The sequence below is a fragment of the Alligator sinensis genome, unplaced genomic scaffold (genome assembly GCF_000455745.1).
Source record: "Alligator sinensis unplaced genomic scaffold, ASM45574v1 scaffold550_1, whole genome shotgun sequence".
Lineage (NCBI taxonomy): Eukaryota > Metazoa > Chordata > Crocodylia > Alligatoridae > Alligator > Alligator sinensis.
In genome coordinates, this window is record NW_005841980.1 from 999699 (window position 1) to 1016742 (window position 17044).

General features: G+C 53.1%; 1 long non-coding RNA gene across 5 annotated transcripts; it reads right to left on the minus strand.

Moving 5' to 3' along the window:
* Positions 1–7: 7 nt before the first annotated feature.
* Positions 8–16179, minus strand: LOC112549856. Of its 5 annotated transcripts, none has more exons than XR_003093424.1 (7): positions 15829–15970; positions 15475–15666; positions 5236–5348; positions 4410–4518; positions 3985–4077; positions 1066–1169; positions 8–964 (listed from the first exon to the last, which is right to left on the minus strand). It is a non-coding gene; the product is annotated as an uncharacterized LOC112549856 (long non-coding RNA). The 5 variants fall into 5 exon arrangements; XR_003093426.1 differs by having other exon boundaries at positions 4344–4518; XR_003093425.1 differs by having other exon boundaries at positions 4344–4937.
* Positions 16180–17044: the final 865 nt, after the last annotated feature.

A 17044-nucleotide genomic window follows, 5' to 3' on the forward strand; every position in this document is an offset into this window, starting at 1 on the left:
CCCCCGCTGGCTGCCACTGCCTGGGAGCCAAAAGCTCTCAGTGGCATTGCCAGGGCTGTCCTTGACATGGGGAAATAGCAGCCGTGCAACCCGGGCTGCGCCTTCCGACTTGGGTTTGGTCCTGATCCCAAAGATCCCCAGCGAGAGCGGGGCAGGAACAGAGCCGTAGCCCCCCTCGGACCCGCTCCTGCCCGCCTGGGGGGGTTTCCTCCGTGTGACAGCAGCGAGCTGGGGGTCTGCTTTTTCTCAGGGACGGAGCTGTGGAGTGGAAGAGACGGGGCCAGGCCGGGAGCGAGGGATGGCGAGCGAGACGGCCCGATGGCTGTCTCCACACAGATCCCCGGGCAGGAGAGCGACGGAGGCCCTGGCACCAGCCTGGCGATTAGGAAGGGAGAGGAGGCACTTGATAGGGATCACAGGAGGAGTCGCTCCAGAGATCCCTTGAAGCAACCCCGCGGGAAGGGGAGCCATTAACTAGGTGCTTCTTAAGAGAAGGATTAAGTGTACATGCCTGATAAGGGTTTGGGAGGGCGCAGTCCTGCCCCCCAGCCCCCTTCTAATGGCCAGATGGGATCTCTCAACATCATCAACGCAGGACCCGACCCTGGGAGGTGCAGAGCACCCCTGGCTTCCCCGGTCAGCCTGTGGGGTGCTCAGACTCCCCTTTAACACCCCACCGGGCTACTGCTATGCCAAGAAGAGTGCCAATGAATGACCAGAGCTTCGCCCCGGGACAGAGACTGTCTTGGGGTGTCGTACAGTGGTAACAGCCCCGCCACCGGGGAACCCAGTGCAAAGTACTCACCTCCCAGGTGATACCCTCCAACAGCCTCGCCGGCTTTCATCGATCCAGAGACACTCAAGCTAAAGGGGACTGGCGTGCTCATCACCTCCAACCTGCCCGTCACTGCTCCGGACCGGCGACTGCTTCCCGTCCGACCGCTGCGGCTCACTATGGACATTGCTTCAAGGAAAACATCCGGCACTTGCACCGGAGAAGACTCCCCTCCCCTCGCGGCGGCGGTGCTGCCAGCTCTCACAAGTGCATCACAAGCCTTGCGATACCTGCTTGTTATTTCTTCTTTTCAAAGCCCAAGCTCCTGGAGTCATGTGATGAGAAGGGAATTGCAGCTTCAGAGGAAGTTGTTAAACAAGCATGAAGCGATTTCCTTTGGGGAAAAAAAAAAAAAAAAAAAAAGATTATTTTAGTTTATTTTTCAGTCTTGTGGCTTTCTTCGACAGCCAGGCTCTGGAGTTCAGGGGGGCCTGACTTTCATAGACATTTCATAGATTTCATAGACATTAGGGCTGGAAGGGACCTCGGAAGATCATCGAGTCCAGCCCCCGGCCCAAAGGGCTTGGGACTTGGGACTTTTCTTTTAATAACTTCACGACAACTTACAGAGAAGCTCAGTGCTGTGAGTCAAAGGGCCATGCTTCTGCGGGATGTGATTCAGATGCATCGATACGGCTCGGTTTCAGGCCCACGGACCATGTTAACGCATCAATCCCTTTGCTCAATGGCCGAATGGCTGGGAATGCTTTCTGACAAAGATGCAGTGTGAATTGTCACTCCGGTGGTTCAAAAGGTTTGGAAACTATGTTCATTAGTGCCCATTAGCAAATCCCATGCAGATGGACTGCATTGAGCCACCAGCAATTATTTTCCTCTCTTCTTGTGGGCTAATGAGCTCATCAGGAGCCCCTAGTGGCGTTACTTCCTTGAAAATCTCTGCAGCCAATCTCTTCTTCTATAACCTCGGGCTATATTACGCTGCTCCAAAACGCTGGGCGACCACTGGCGGGACGTGGGACAATGGCACGGTTGGCTATGACATACAGCGCTACGGAGAAGAATAATGGTTTCTTGCAACACATAAGGCAAGAGCGGAGAGGAAAGGATGCAGAAGGTTTCCGGTCTTTTCTTGGGATGTATGTGGGTGAATTTGGTGCTCACAATAAGGAGGGAGAGCACGTTGCTAACCCCGACCTGCTGCTGGTTGCTCTAGAAACATGTGCACGAGTCAGATGCTCCAAAGGAAACCTCTCATGACTTACAGCACACGGCTGCACCCCCTTCAGCAAAGGGATGGACTCCTACTTCCTTCACTGCTGCAGACTCGGGCCCGCTACCGTCTCCCTCGAACACAGAGCCCGTGTGTGGCACATCTCCAGCTGTAGCCCAACTTGGATTAGAAAGCCCTGCACGCTCGGCTCACTGGCCTGGTTGCAGCAGAAAGGGGCTGAAGTCAGCATCCTTATTGGCATAAGAGCCCTAATGACTGGGCTAGCATCCCTCGCACCAGACCTGCGCCCCAGCACCTCTGGGGAATCAGCCCCGTAGGCAGAGACCGTCGTTGTCCAGATGAGAGCCCTTGACATCCTGCAACAACAACTCTGCTCGAAGGAGATCGCCTTTCTCTGCAGCAGTGCTCCCGCATGCACGCCTGGCCGCAGAGCCAGCCTGCCGCACCGAGGGATTAGCAGGGAACAGCTCTGCCGATGATGCTCGTTGATAGCTGGGGCTGGTGCGGGGGAAGCATTTTCTCTCTGGGCTACAGCGGGGCAGGAGCTGCTGCCGGACTTGTAGGGCACGTGAACACTGTTAAAAGACCAGGCTCAGTATAGAGCATGGGGCTGTGTGGCGGGTAGGTATGATGGGCTCCCTTTGATACTGTGGATGTGCCCCGGGTGTGTGAAACACAACAGCATCTTGCATATCCACAGCGCTGTTGGTGCACGGGGACAGAGAGACCCATCTCCTGCCAGCTGCCACCAGCATGGGGGAGACAGGACAGGCGAGGAGTGCTGCAGTCCGGTGGACAGGGCACTGGGATGGGATTCGGGGGATACAGGTGTAAATCCAGCTCCGGCTGGGGCCAGGTGGGTGCTGGGACTCAGTCGAATCCTGCTGCCTCCGCACCCGCCCTGCGTTCACGCTCGCACGCTCGCAGCTGAGACAGACGCACACCGCAAACAGCTGAAGCGACCGGCTTGTGAACACCCCCCGGCTTAAACGTGCCTGCGCCAACTCCTTGGCAAATCCCGGCACATCAGGGAAACGCCCGCGGGGCCCTGGGGTCACCGTGCAAACGGCCTCGTCAATCGGGGCATGATGATGATTGAAACCAAAACCCAAGCCAAAATCGCTGGATAATTTATTAGCACCTCTTGCCTAACTAGCTCCCCTGGGCCGCCAGCCCCCGGCCTCCAGCGGGAAGTGCCAAGAACAGCATCTGCAAGGAAATCACGTTACCTTTTGGCCTGAAAAAGGACCAAATTGCTCCTTATTAGTATTGCACATGGTAAGAGAGGAAGGGGCTGGCCTGCACCCAAGGAGGCCGATAGCTGGGCTCCCAGTGACCCCGGTGGGGTGAGCTCAGGCCCTAATGGGTTGCTGTACTCAGTTCCTTGAAGGAGCGATCGGATCAGATGTTACTAGTTAGTATAATGGAATCAGCGACTAACAAGCTCCTGTTCTTACTGGATTACTGTGCCCACTCACCCATAGTTCATTAGAGCCCTGGAGCCGTAATCCATGAAACCTGATCTCCCCAACTCGCTCCTAAGCCGGGTTAGAAGGAAAACACCTTTCCAGAAAACCTGCGGAGGGAATAAATCTCCGCCGGGCTGGAAGGTAACGACAGCCGACCCGCTAGAGAGCCAGTCTGCTCCACGCACGCGTGCACGCTGGGAGCCGCGGCGAACGAACCGGCACGACGGAGCAGAGTTTTTCTGGGAGAGAAATAAAATAGAGGCCGGGAGATGGAGGCAGGCAGCTCTGTGGTTACAGCAGGGATTGCAACCTGGAGCAGGGAACAAACTTCTCGGCCAGAGCCGCAGGTGTGCTTTGAATGCAAGATCAACCGCCCTGACGGTCATTTGTGCATTGGCACACGGTACAGGCATTCCTGATCTAACCTCCCCTACCCCAGCACGGGCAGAGGTGTTAGCATTAACATGACAAATCATGCGTTTACTTACAGAGCCAGGGCTGGAGGCACAGCCTGCATCCTTCTCTGTGTTTGTACAGCACCTGGTGCAATGCGGTCCCCGTCTGGGACTGGGGCTCAGGAACTAGGGTAATACAAACAAGAAACAGCATTAATATCCCCATTGTACAGCTAGGCAAACTGAGGCACAGACGGTGCAAGGGTCCAATCTGAAGCCAGGCAAGGGGATAGGAGTCATTCCACAGGCTCCAGTGGGACTGGAGTCAGCCCCTAAGGGACTTCTCTTGCATCACAAAGGAAATCCAGATGTTTCCCAAGCCCCAGCCCATGGTCTCCACCACGACACCCCGTCCCAGATGCTTTGAGTGGAGCTGTTTAAATTTTGCTCACACGATGCCACGTGAAGTCACTCCGGGAACTGCTCACAGAATCAGCAGGGCCCGACAGCTTGCTAACCTTTTCCATGAACGAGTCCCCATCCTAAGGACATAGAAGCGCTCCTCGAGTGTGCTCAGGGCAAGGGTCCTTTCCTGCTGGCCCTCTCCCTTCAGAGTCTATCCTCCGCCTGGAAGGGGGCACAGTAACACCCGAGAGCTAATTGCAGCCACCCCGAAACACCCACTGGGTGCATCTTGGGCAGCACTGCTGGGAAGTGGCCCACAAAGGCATGTACAGGGAGCAGAAGGGCATCTACCGCGGACACAGAACAGCCCCTCGGAGGCAGAAGCCTCTCCGGAGGTGAGAGCAGCAAAGCCTGGGTGCAAACTGGTCTGGGCCTGATGCAGTCTCATGCACCCCACAACCAAAGCCGTGGGGCTGGGTGGTCAGGTCATGTTTGCAGCGTCCCGTCCCGAGAGCCCTGGGGACATTCTCACTGCAGCCGGCACCAACGCGGCGATCGTGAGTCACGTCAGGAATGCACGAGAGCTTTGTCCTGGAGCACATGGAGCCCCTCTTTGCTCCTTCCACAGGTAATTGGCTTATCTAGAGGGGAAGCAAACCTTCCTCTCACTTGTCCTGAAGTGCAGCTTGAACGGTTTCTCATTCCACAGGGGTCCCAGGGGGGAGCTTGATGGTATGTGGGGCCCTATAAAAGGATGTCCGGTGATGGATGGGGCTTAATGGGACACCTCTGCGCAGAGCCAGCCTGCCCAGCTCGGCGCCGGGAACCGAATGCCAGCGCTTCTTGATGGCTTGGGGTCTTTCTGAACCTGCCCACTGCCCAGGACAGCAAGCTCAGCAACGGTGCATGGGGCTTGCTGCAAAGGAAACGATCGCTCACCTGCGAGTCACTGGATTTCCTGTCTCGGCACAGTCACCTGAGGGGTTCCTGGAAGGGCTTATGCATTTCCTTGTAAGATCCACCCTGCCAGCAAGCACAGACACCTCGACTTTCTTGAGAGAGGGGGAAGGAGGCAGAAATGATTGGAAAAGGAATGAGACAAGTGCATGTGCATGTACATGCACAAGAGAGACATCCCTGTCGACTTCCGCAGGTTTTGGAGCAGGACCTAGGGCTTACTACGGGAAGGGCCAGAGAGGGCTGTGCCAAAGGGCCATCGAGCTCAGAGGCCTGTTTCTGGCACCAGCCCCCACAGCAAATGACCACCTTGCTGGTGGAAGGCCGGAGATGGAGATCTTTTATCAGTCATCTCATCTCATGTAACAGGGGATGTTCCTCTTACCCATCTCATCTTACTTAAACAGTTGACGAACAAAGAGACTCGGGGATGCTGTCAGTCCCCCGGTTCCAGATTTGAGAACTAGAACAGCAGCACACATGAAGGACAGGTCCAAAATGAATAACAGCTGCCCACGTACCACTGGGACCCTGCCTCTCTAGCTTTCTTTTCAGAGCAGTAACATGAGCAACTACTGCCACCACATTCATACAGTCACAGACAATGAGGGTTGAAGGGACCTCAGCAGGTCACAGCTAGTCCAAGCTCAAAGCAGGACCGGCCCCAACTACATCATCCCAGACAGGGCTTTGTTGAGCTGGGTCTTAAACACCTCCAAGGATGGAGACTCCACCACATCTCTAGGTAATCTGTTCCAGTGTTTCACCACCTTCCTGGTGAGAGTTTTTCCTAATATCCAACCTCAACTTCCATTGTTGCAGCTTGAGCCCATTGCTCCTTCTGTCATCTGCCCCCACTGAGACCAGTCCAGCTCCGTCCTCTGTGCAGCCCCCCTGCAGGGAGGTGAAGGCTGGTATTCAATCCCCCTCGGTCTTCTCTTCTGCAGACTCAATCAGCCCATTTCCCTCAGCCTCTCCTCACCAGTCATGTCCCCCAGACCCTGAACCATTTTCACTGCCCTGCGCTGGACTCTCTCCAACTTGACCATATCCTTTCTGCAGTGGGGGGGCCCAAAAACTGGACCCAGGACTCCAGACAGAGCTGTGTTCAGAATTAAAGGAACCATTCACTCCAGATGGGACTTGAACCCACAGTGAACCAGTGCCGTAGGCTGCCCAGGTGAGCGAGATGCTCACTCCTCGCCTCCCAGTCAGGATCCTCACCTATAGTTTAAAGCATTCGCAACCATCCTACCCACGAGTTCATTTCCAAGTTGACTCGTGGGCCCAGCTCCATGCTGAAGTCAACGCGTAGGCATCCAGGAAGCCGCACGAGGTGCTCAGGACCATTTGAATTGCCATATTGGGCCATGCCGGGCACTGTCCTGTGCAGAGCAGTTAATGGGTTAGTCGAGTTTGAGCGCTCGCGTTTATCCTGCGGGGATGACACAACGCAGCTGAGGTACGTGCTGTTTGGGGCATGCCTGCCAACCATCTACCTGCTGCTTATTACTCATGCCCGGAGCTGTACAGAGTGCGCTACCTGTAAGCCTGCAGCGGGGACAGAAAGCTCTCTGCGAGCAAAGTACATTGGCAAGCACACGGCCTGGAATCTGCAAAAGACCCTTGGAGATAGTCCTACAGAATAAATACTTCTTATCCAGATCCTTCCAGGCAGGCATTGGTACCTCTGGAAAGGCAGGCTTGTGCAGACTCCAAACTCGGAGAAATGTTTGACAGAGCCGCATACGTATTCCAAACATTGTTTGATTCATGTTTTAAAGCCTAACTTGCAAACATACTTCCGCAGCTCAGACATCAATCACGGGAAATATGTTCTTATAAACAAAGCGATACAGACTGTCTCTTCCACCGATACCATATGCAGGTCACTGGGTAGCACCCCAGGAAAGGAGCTTTCTGGCACGGCATCTGAATAAAAACCTTAAAAAAACAACAACCACCAGAAAACAAGGAATGCAGGTAGCTTGAAAAACAGGCTGGAATTAGAGCAATAGAGGCACATTAACAGCCTAATGAAGAGTCAAAGACTCAAGGAAAAGGAGGGTTGAAGGGACCTCAGGAGGTTGCATTTAGTCCAACCCCCTGCTCAAACAGGCCCAGCCCCGACTCCATCACCCCAGCCAAGGCTTTGTCTACCCGGGTCTTAAACACCTGAAAGGATGGAGAGTCCACCACCTCTCTGGGTAACCTGTCCCAGTGCTTCACCACCCTTCTCGGGAGAAAGTTTTTCCTAATATCCAGCCTCAACTTCCCATCCTGCAATGTGAGCCCATTGCTCCTTGTTCTGTCATCTGCCCCCACTGAGACCAGTCCAGCTCCATCTTCTTTGTAGCCTCCTACAAAGTGACCTACCTCACTCTGCTGCAAGCACAGACCTGGGGGTTGCCTGTCCTCTACAGAGTGGTGGCCTTGAACTTGGATCCACTGCTGAGTTACCTACCCCAACCCCAAAGCCCCCTGATGCATGGTGGAGTTTTGGGCAAGAGATTTCCTCATGCGAGGCCTTACAAATGTCACCGATGACATTGCTTGGTCTTCCCTTGATTATTATCCAGGAAGGTGTGTGGCATCATCTGCCAGCTGTGGGGATAATTCAGTACCAGGTTTGTAAAGCGAAGATCTCTCACCTCGTTCTCAAGGGTCGGACCCTTGTATTTCTGTTGCAAGCGCATCCAGGATGGGCCAAGTCTGTCCTGAAGTGGACCCTGCTAAGGCTCTGAAGTCAATTTGTTGCTCACAGACCACTAAATCCTGGGCTTTTCTACAGGGAGTGTTTACAAGGGCTGCAGCGGCTACATATTGTGGTGCCAGTGGTGGGTTTTGCCATGCCCGTACCTCTGGGCATGGTACGGCCAAAAAGAGATTGCTCCAGACAGGCATTTAAAAAGCAACTTCTGTCTACTACCGACATGGCATAGTCCAGCCAGAGACTCCACGATGCTCCAGTCAGTCCCTACCCCAGCCATGTCACCGCGAGCACATCTTCAAACGAGATGGCATCATTTCCGATGTACAGTATCGACTCAAATGCTCGTTCCTAAAGCGTCTAACAGAAAACCATGCGACAGCAGCGATGGATAAGGGGTGAAGGAATGGAGAGTTTAAACACTTCATTCACTGTGACTATTATTATTAACCACCGACAGAAACAGTTCTTAACCTTTTAGATTCAAGACACCTCATGTAGACGTAAGGCACCCCTTGGAAAGTGCCAGCAATTAGTTTTCACTCTTTTTTTGCCCAAAGAAAAAAAATAGAGCATTTTCTAGTTCTCTGCAATTTTTCTGTTGCAGAGAACTCAGAAAGACTGCAATGAGGGATTTCTACTGGAAACTCTGGGTTTATCTTGAGGACCGTGTTTGCACACCTAACAGTCCTAATGCTGGGTGGCATCCTTGAAAGGATCTCCTGGCACCTTGGCTGAGAGTCGCAGTCCATATAGTGCCCGTCAGCAAGGGAGACCCCTCTGATATGCAGCAAACAGCCTTGATAAGGTGGATGGTGGACTTTAAAATGACAGCAGCTTTTCATGGGGCCAAGGAAAATCTCCCTTCTCCTCTCTGTTCCTTGACATTTCCTCCTCTGCATAGAGCAAGGCAGGCAAAGCAATGCTTCAGTACCATCACGGGATGAAAAAGCCAGCACTCGCCTTGCAGTTCTCTCCATTGCTCCAGCATTAACATGAATGCTGTGGACCTCCTAGCACAGGTCACCTTCATCACTGCACTTGGTGCTCATGGTTTCATAGCATACTTCCATGCCTTTTTGAGGACACGGTCATATAAGCCCTTTCCAGAACTACTTGTCTCTGCCCATTTAAACCATATGAAAATGGTCTTGCTGGGGCTGGGTGAGAACAGGATGGTAACACCAATACAGACACTAAAGCTTAGGGGTCTGTCTAATGACTGACCAGGTGAGGATTAAGCCATTGACACTAGATCCAAGGAACACGTTGAAAACTTAAGGCTGAGCCCTTTGTAACGCCCTCAGCTTGAGTATTGAGAAGGCTGCTAGGACACACAAGGCCCCCATGGTGACTACAACTTCCCAGAGGGCCTGTAGACAAGCAGGGAGCATGCCCCGCAAAGCTCGAAGTTCCCAGACCTTTTAAAGCAATCTTACTTTCCTTCTTCCATGCCTTGAAATACATCATTGGAAAGGTCCTGAAGCCTGGTGCTTTGCAGTGCTGCATGTTCCTCTGCTCGGGAAAAACAGATCGGGACAAATTCCAGGGGCGAAGCTTTCCCTTAGCTGCATGAGACGGATCAGCTTTCAAGACCGCAGAATTGTTTCCTAGCCGGGTTGACCCGAAATGCTCTGCTGCCTATGAAATACAGGACCGCTTTGGGAGAGAGTGACACACTCCAGCCTGGGGAGTGTGACGCTGATGGAGACGGAAAGGTTTAAGAGGGAATCGGGCGCTGCCTAATTCTGCACAGGGGGAGTTTGAGGCATTCAATAGTTCGGGAAGAGGAGAAACCTTGATGGGTTTGTTCAGCAAGAGCAAAGGTCCGTCCGCTGGGGCAGCAGCCCGGCGTCATGCTCATTGCTACTCATGATGCACCGTGCAGCGGTGCGTAAGGCCCTGCTGTGCAAGCCGGTGGCCCTCACCTCTCTGTGCCTCCAGAGGAGATAGGTGGATTGATGCCAGCCAGGAAGCTACCCCTTTGACCGCCCAGCCCAGACATTTCCAGATGCCCCAGGCCCCATGGGCTGGCAGCTTGCACAGCTCCCCAGTAGCCAGCTGCAGGGCTGACCTAGGACTGAGAGGGCTGGTGCCACTGTCTGCTGCTGCATTTTGCTCTAGCAGAAGCAGGAGAAGGATGTCACCAGAGCAGTGAAGGAGGCTGGTGCATGCCTAGCCCCGGTGACCGTCACTCTTCCCCACGGGAACAACTCCCTGCAAGCTGGCGGTCCAACCTCTGTGGTTCATTATGTTGGGGCTCCCAGCAAGTACAGCAGCGGCTGCTAGGTGATTTGGGGACTCATCACACAGCCCTCCCTGCAGGTATGTGGGCATTGAGAGAGCAATGAGAGAGGAGCACGTGGGCTCAGTCCTGTCCTAGGACAGAGTTGGACTAGTGATCCCATAGCTACAGGCTTTCTAATCCTTCAGCTAATAAATCCACTTGAGCACGGGGGTGGTGTGCTCAGACTAATCTCCCAGCTCTGACAAACCCAGCCCTGGACCTGAGCATACACAGCTCTGGTTTTCATAACATTGCAAAATCCCTTCTACACTCAAGGAAAAGATCTATGCATGGCCTCTTGTATCCAGGGCCATTGCACAGCCCGGGAGCAGGGCGGGAGTGCTGCTGCTTGCTCTGTCGCGGACCTGCTTTATTCAGCAATGGGCCAGTTCAGAAAGACCTTATACCACGCTCACCTTTTCCATGAATGTTAGCAATCAAAGACTGGGCTTAAGTGAGGACGCAAATCTGAGCAGCTTGGCTCAAAGGAAACGTCTTTTTTCCCTTCCTTCTGCCTTCCCACAGCAAGGCGCAGGTCTTGCCTGAGGGTGCGTGGTATGCCAATAAATACGGTATTGCCCAAACTTCCCTGCCCAGCTGGGCAGCGGCAGAGAGCGGACCCTGAAATGAAGTGGGGTTTGGAGCAGTGCTGGTGCTCTGCTTCGTTCCTCTTTCATTTGGTTTCCCATCCTGGCCGATGCATCCTCCAGCCCTGTGCAAAGAGGGGCTATCAGTCGGCATCTCCCTTCTGAGTCATCCAAAAATTGACTAAGAGGGACGGAGATATCGGAGGATGAATCAGCTGGGGGGGAGGAGGGGGGTGATTAGGAAGGAGACGGTTCCTATCTGCACGCAAATATCTTAGGCATTAGGAACGCCAGGCACGGACCACACGGAAACCTGATGGGAGGCTGCAGGGAGCTTAGGGCAAAACGCTGGTACAGGAAAGGGCTTCTCAAAATTGCTTCTGTGCTTACCCGAGTGGGAACATCTCAGCTCTTCGTGACACCGCCGAGGTTTGCTGTCACTGAAGGGAGGGGACTCGGCTATTGGCACAAGTCTTCTTATTGCAGAAGTTTTTCATGTACTACCATCATCAGCAATGGGAGACGTGGGGCTCCGATGCAAACGTGGGATGCCTTCACTGCCGGGGTATTTTTTCCAACATATTTTCGGACGCCAGGAAATAGCTGAGCTGGGAGGCGAGACTAGCACCATATTCCCAGCTCTGCTATGGCCCGGCTGTGTCACCCTAGGCACATCACTTGACCCCTCCATGCCTCCGCTATCCCTCCTGCTCTTTGTCTGTTTAATGCACAATGTCATCAGGGTGTCCAACATGGCCCGGACGGTGAAATAAGTAATATGTTGTTACACTTCTGTCGGTGCCCAGACCTCAAAGCACGTGGCAGAGAGCTACACAATCCTGCCATAGACGCATCTATCTATATCCAGTTTGCCTGGACAAGCGTGATCAAGCATTTATCAAAAGCACTCCATTTTTTTTTTTGCACTTTGATATAGAGATATGCAAACAGCTGGACATCATCAGGGCTCCGGGGGAGACGCCATGCCCCCCGTCACCACTTTGGTGCTGGTGAAGTAAGTGGGCCACTGTTATCAGCAAGAGCAGTAGCAGCCCATACAAGTCCTGATAAACCAACAGACTCCTGCGTGCTGTGTCCAGCTGCCTTGATTGCTAATGGTCTTGCCTCAGCCATTAGCTTTCAAGCTCAGGATTTAGACTCCAAATGGCAAAACCAGGCACGAGAGCTCTGCAGTCTTAGAAATGCAGCTACAGCTCCCTCTTTGCATGCATCTAAGGCATCCAGGATGCTCTTTGAAGGAGCAGGACTCTCCTGCCTATGGCGAGAACTGAGCTGCAAGCAGCACCCCAAACGCCAAGGTAAAAACCAAGCGACATGGAAACCGATTCTGTGAACACGTGTATGCACACGCACGTGCACACGCACAGCTGGGCCCCAGCTTTGCTCCTGGAGCTGAACAGGGTCATCCTGCGTTGTACCAAATGCCTCTGGTCTCGACGTGGGAGGGGAGCGCGTGGGGAGAGCGCGGTACTGACATGAAATGCCGTTGCCTGCAGAAGATCCCCAGGTCCCGGGGGCTCCAGAGCAGAGTCCGGTCAAATTGCTTTATTACAGTAACAAACACAACTCAAAGGCTTCTGCTCCCATGGGGGAAAGCTCAGGAAGCTGCTGGTGTCAGCAGCGCTGGAAGCCTTGCAAGATTAAAGCCGTCTCTTGGTATTTCCCCACTGGAATTCCACTTGCCTGGCGTGGCGGAGCGGGAAGTGGCCGTGAGCACTAATTTTGCAGCCAGGCCGGGCAGCGGGGTGGCCTGTAACTTGTATGGGACCTTGCTGAATTGTCTGTCTCCTGCTACCACCCACGTCCGAGAGGCAATGACTTGAAGGGCGGTGCAATTGCTAGAAGCAGGACCTCGTCTGTGGTGTGGCATGGACCTCCCGGCCTGTTTTGCACCTTTTCAAACCTCTGCAACAGCAAAGGTGACTCTGGATGAACTACTCATCTCGATGGCTGGAGCGCGCACAGGTTGCAGCCGTGGCCCATAACACCAGGCTCCTCCGCGGTAGCTCGCCTGGCCCAGCCACAGCCCTTCCTCACCCCCTGGGACACAAAGACCTTCCCCCACTGACAATTCAGAGCTGTAGCCAGAGCCGAACTGAGGTTAGGAGGGGAAGGACGACGTCCTCTGTTGCAATGCTTTTAGGTCTATTTAACCGGTGGGCGGGCGGTTGCTTTCTAAGGGCTAGAATACAGTTCGTGCCACGTGAGAGAGAGACAAGAAGAGAGAGAGATGGTTTCCCCAAGCTTCCTTTGTCCCATATGCTAAATAATAGCATCCATATGAAGGCAAAGCAAGGACCTAGCAAGGGAAACAGACCAACACCGGGCTTTATCTGGCAAAATCAGAGAAACATCAGCTGCAAAGCGTGAAGAGAATGTGCTTTCCACAGGAGACGCGGCCCGTCTAGGGTTTCGGATCTGGTTAATGACACCGCAAATTAAGCCTGTCATCTTCAGAAATGATTTTTCTTTCAGTTTGCACTCAAAGAAAACAACAACAACCTTCCAAACCTGAGATTTTGCAGGAGCCGGCCTCCCTCCCCTCCCAGCCTCCCCGACAAAGGGAGAGAGCCGCCGGGACGAGCCTGCAGCCCTGCGCGAGGGGAAGCCTCTCCAGATGAGACCGTTACCAGACCCGGCAATGAGTGACTGAGCCCCACCGCACAAAGGAGCCCGTCTCACCGGGGTTTGCTTTCATACGTGCAGCGGATGGAGTCGAGACAGCCTCCATCAGCGACTGCCCCCCGCAACACTCCCAGCAAGTGAAGTTTCCATCTCTGCTCTCTGGGCCAACTCCCTTGCAGGCACCCATCGTTCATTATTAGCATTGGTGAATTATATCCCAGCCGTGCCTAGAGCCCGGCGGAGATCGGGGTCCCATTGGGAAGGGTACTATGATGTACAGGCAACAAGCAGCGGTCTTGCCCCCCATTGCAGCTGCAAACAAACGCCCTGATTCTGCCAACTTTTTAACGGCATGACTTCCTGGGGGCGGCTCACGGGGCAGGGAGCTAAGCATGGAGCAAATGCAGAAGACAAGGCGAGGAAGTGGGAGCTGAGACACAGCAGTTCCTTCCATCCCTTCCTACCTCCGTGCTTGGCAGTCGCCTTCTGCCACCGTGTCCTGTTAAAGCCGATGCCCCCCTCTCCCCCATCGATGGCTACGTTTCAGTGCCTCGTCCTTGACTAAGCCCCTGCAACCTTCTCGAAATCTCAAGGTGTTTCACAGGACAGGAGAAGTATTTTTTGACCACGAGCCCTCCACCCCGCCACTGAAACCCGGCCCTCTCTGCACATCTGCCTTAATGACCGAGCGACAACCGCAAGCTGGGTGAAGGGAGGCCGAATGCAATGACCGAGCCTGGACGTCAGCCAGGACAGTGGGGTTAAGACTCCTACTCTGGCAGATAGCTGCAGAGGGATCATTAATGCATGCATGTGGTTGGGACCTTCGTGCAAAAGACAATGCCTTCCCAATCCCACCAGAGGCTCCTGACACCCAGCTCGGGCACGGCTTCACTACAGCATCACTTATACCCCCCATACCGACTCCCCCTCTCCTCAACACGGTGTTAATGCCCAGTACAGAGCAATCAACCCTGATGAGCTTTGCCGTGCAAAATTCCCCTTTTGCTTCTTTTCTCCTGGCAATTTTTGTGCGCACATGCAATAACGAATGAAACACCAAAGTTTTCATTTTCATCCAAAGTTTTCAGGGTTTTTTTTCTTGTAAAACTAAACCCTCTCTTTATTCTCAAACTTCAAAATTTCCAATAGAAAAAAAAAAAAAGCTATGTTGACTAAAAAATATTTTTTGTTGAAAACACACGCGTTTGTAGTAGGGCCGGGCAAGCTTTTGCCATCAAATGATTTCTAACAGAAAACTGTAGTATTCTGTCAAACAAAAATTTTCACTGGCAGCATCTGTTTTCTTTCAAGATTTCTGATTTTTTAGTTGGGAAACCAAACAGAAAAACACAACCTCCCCCACAAAACCCAGAACTGAAATATTTTCAGCTGAAAAACAGCACACAGTCCGGTCTGGGGATCTTTTTTTTTGTTTGTTCGGATGAAATGTCAAATTTTCCCAAATCCCTCTGATTTTCTGCAAACTTTTTTGATCGGCTCTACTTCATCAGTTAACGAGCTGCAAGGGAGTTCATAACTCAAAGATTACTGGTAATGCAGTTAAAATAAAATCCCCCCCCCCAAAAACTCTTTATTCTCTGAAGTCCGAATCGATTCTCCCAGGGATGGGGTTGAAAGGCAGGTCCTGATCATGGGCCACAGGGAAAAGGAGAGGTTTTCACCGGTCATTAATGAACCCTCAGCTCATGGGAAGAGCAGACCTGGCTACCCTAGGATGAGAGGCCTAAGGAGGGTCTCAGCAGCTGGGGGGTTTAAAGTGGGCAGCGGTGTATTTATAATTCACATAGAGGACCCCCCAGGTGGAAACCGAACTCCAAACAAATGCACTGAAATGCCCCATAAACTCTGGGGTGGGGAAATGGAGTTGGACCAGCCTGGCTAGCAAAAGAGCGGGCCAGGAAAAATGCCAGAATCTGCACCCCCCAGCCACTCGACAGAAACGGCCAGATTTTTACAGGAGTCTTCACCTTTTCCCCCAAAGTTTGGATGCTCGGCGTCTTCCGGTGACAGGTGGAAGCCAGGGGCCTGCCTGCACAACAGCCCTTCGCTTCCGCCCCCGGGGACGTTGCACAGACTCGCACGCTTCCACGCGTGGCACGGTGGGCACAGAAACGACAGCGAGAAAACCTCCGAAAAAGCCTCTGCCTGGTGCCTGGACCCTGAAATCAGACAGCACCAGCCTGCTGTTTTTCTCCTTCTTGGAGACCCCTCCTGGTGACACCGCACCGGGTGGGAACCAAACCGCTGGCCGGGTGATTTTCTGCACGGCGGAAACTTGGGAGGAGAAACAGGGCTGTGGGCATCCAAATCTAGGGGCTTACCTGGACCTTTATGAGCCGGCTTGTTCTGACCGCGACCATGTTGCAGAAGCTGAGATGCGTCAGTCCGTCTCCTCTCGGACTCGGAGCATCGGTAGCAAACCTGGCACCAGCAAATGGCATTTCCAGGGACTCTAGGGAACAAGTTAAAAGGTCAGTTGAATGCTTCTGTGCTGAACATCCTCCATGCCTGGCTAGCAGGAGATTAGGCACATATTTCCCTTGTCTTAGTTCCCTTTGCAAGTTGCCTTTAAAGGGAACTGAGTGACGCCGGCTTTTAAGAGCCGGTCGAGCTGACATTACTACTTTTACCAAACCACCCGAGTTTGGGGCACTTTGCTGCTGAAGCTGCCAGACAAAATGAACCAGAGGAAGGTGACAGATAACAGCGTCATGTTAACCACCTTCTTGTGATGGCTCTTTGCTGTGTATTGCCGTGTCGGTAATGCTTTTCAGATTGGGTATTTCAACAACGCATTCCAGAGTAATGTCTGACATGCCGGCCAGGGAACAATAGCTACATACAGGCCAAGAGCCGCATTATTTTTAAGCAACTACTTCATCTCTTCCAGTCTCGCAGCCGCCCCTGGCTTCTTACCCTTTTTAACACAAGTTTATAGAGGCCGCACTTGCAAAAACAGGTGTGGGGAGAGCGGCAGGGCTGGAGACCGCAGCTGCCTGGCGAGTTTTGGTTGAAAAACTCTTTCTGATGGAGGAAAAAAAAAACGTTTTTCAAAACCAAGGTTTTTCACATCCCTCCTGATGGTCTCTGATGTGTTTGCTTGGGGTTTGGCCCCGCAAAAACAGCTGATGTGTTTCCCCAATTAGCCAAGTGAAGGATGAAAATGGTTTGATGCTATGCCTTTTCACAGCTGCAAAATAGGGTAGGGGGGGAGATGACAAATGAAGGGAAAAGGGGTAAAGACCCCAAACTGCAAACAATACTCTTTATTTCTGGACCCTCCCTGTACCGTAGTTTCCTTCGGTGCTTTTGTCTTGACTCCGTTTCATTTCCTGCCTCTGGTTTTCAGCCCTTTAATTAACGTGGCTTCTGCCTTTTCTCTCCCCTGGAGAGTTTTGACACAGCCACGTTCTCCCTCCCACTCCCCTTTTCTCTCCCAAATACAGAGCAGTGCACAAAGCGCTGGGACCCCAGCTGAACCGTGACGCTGTCAGGGCTCACGAAGGAGGGTGCTCTGGAAGGCAGCCCGGCCATGCC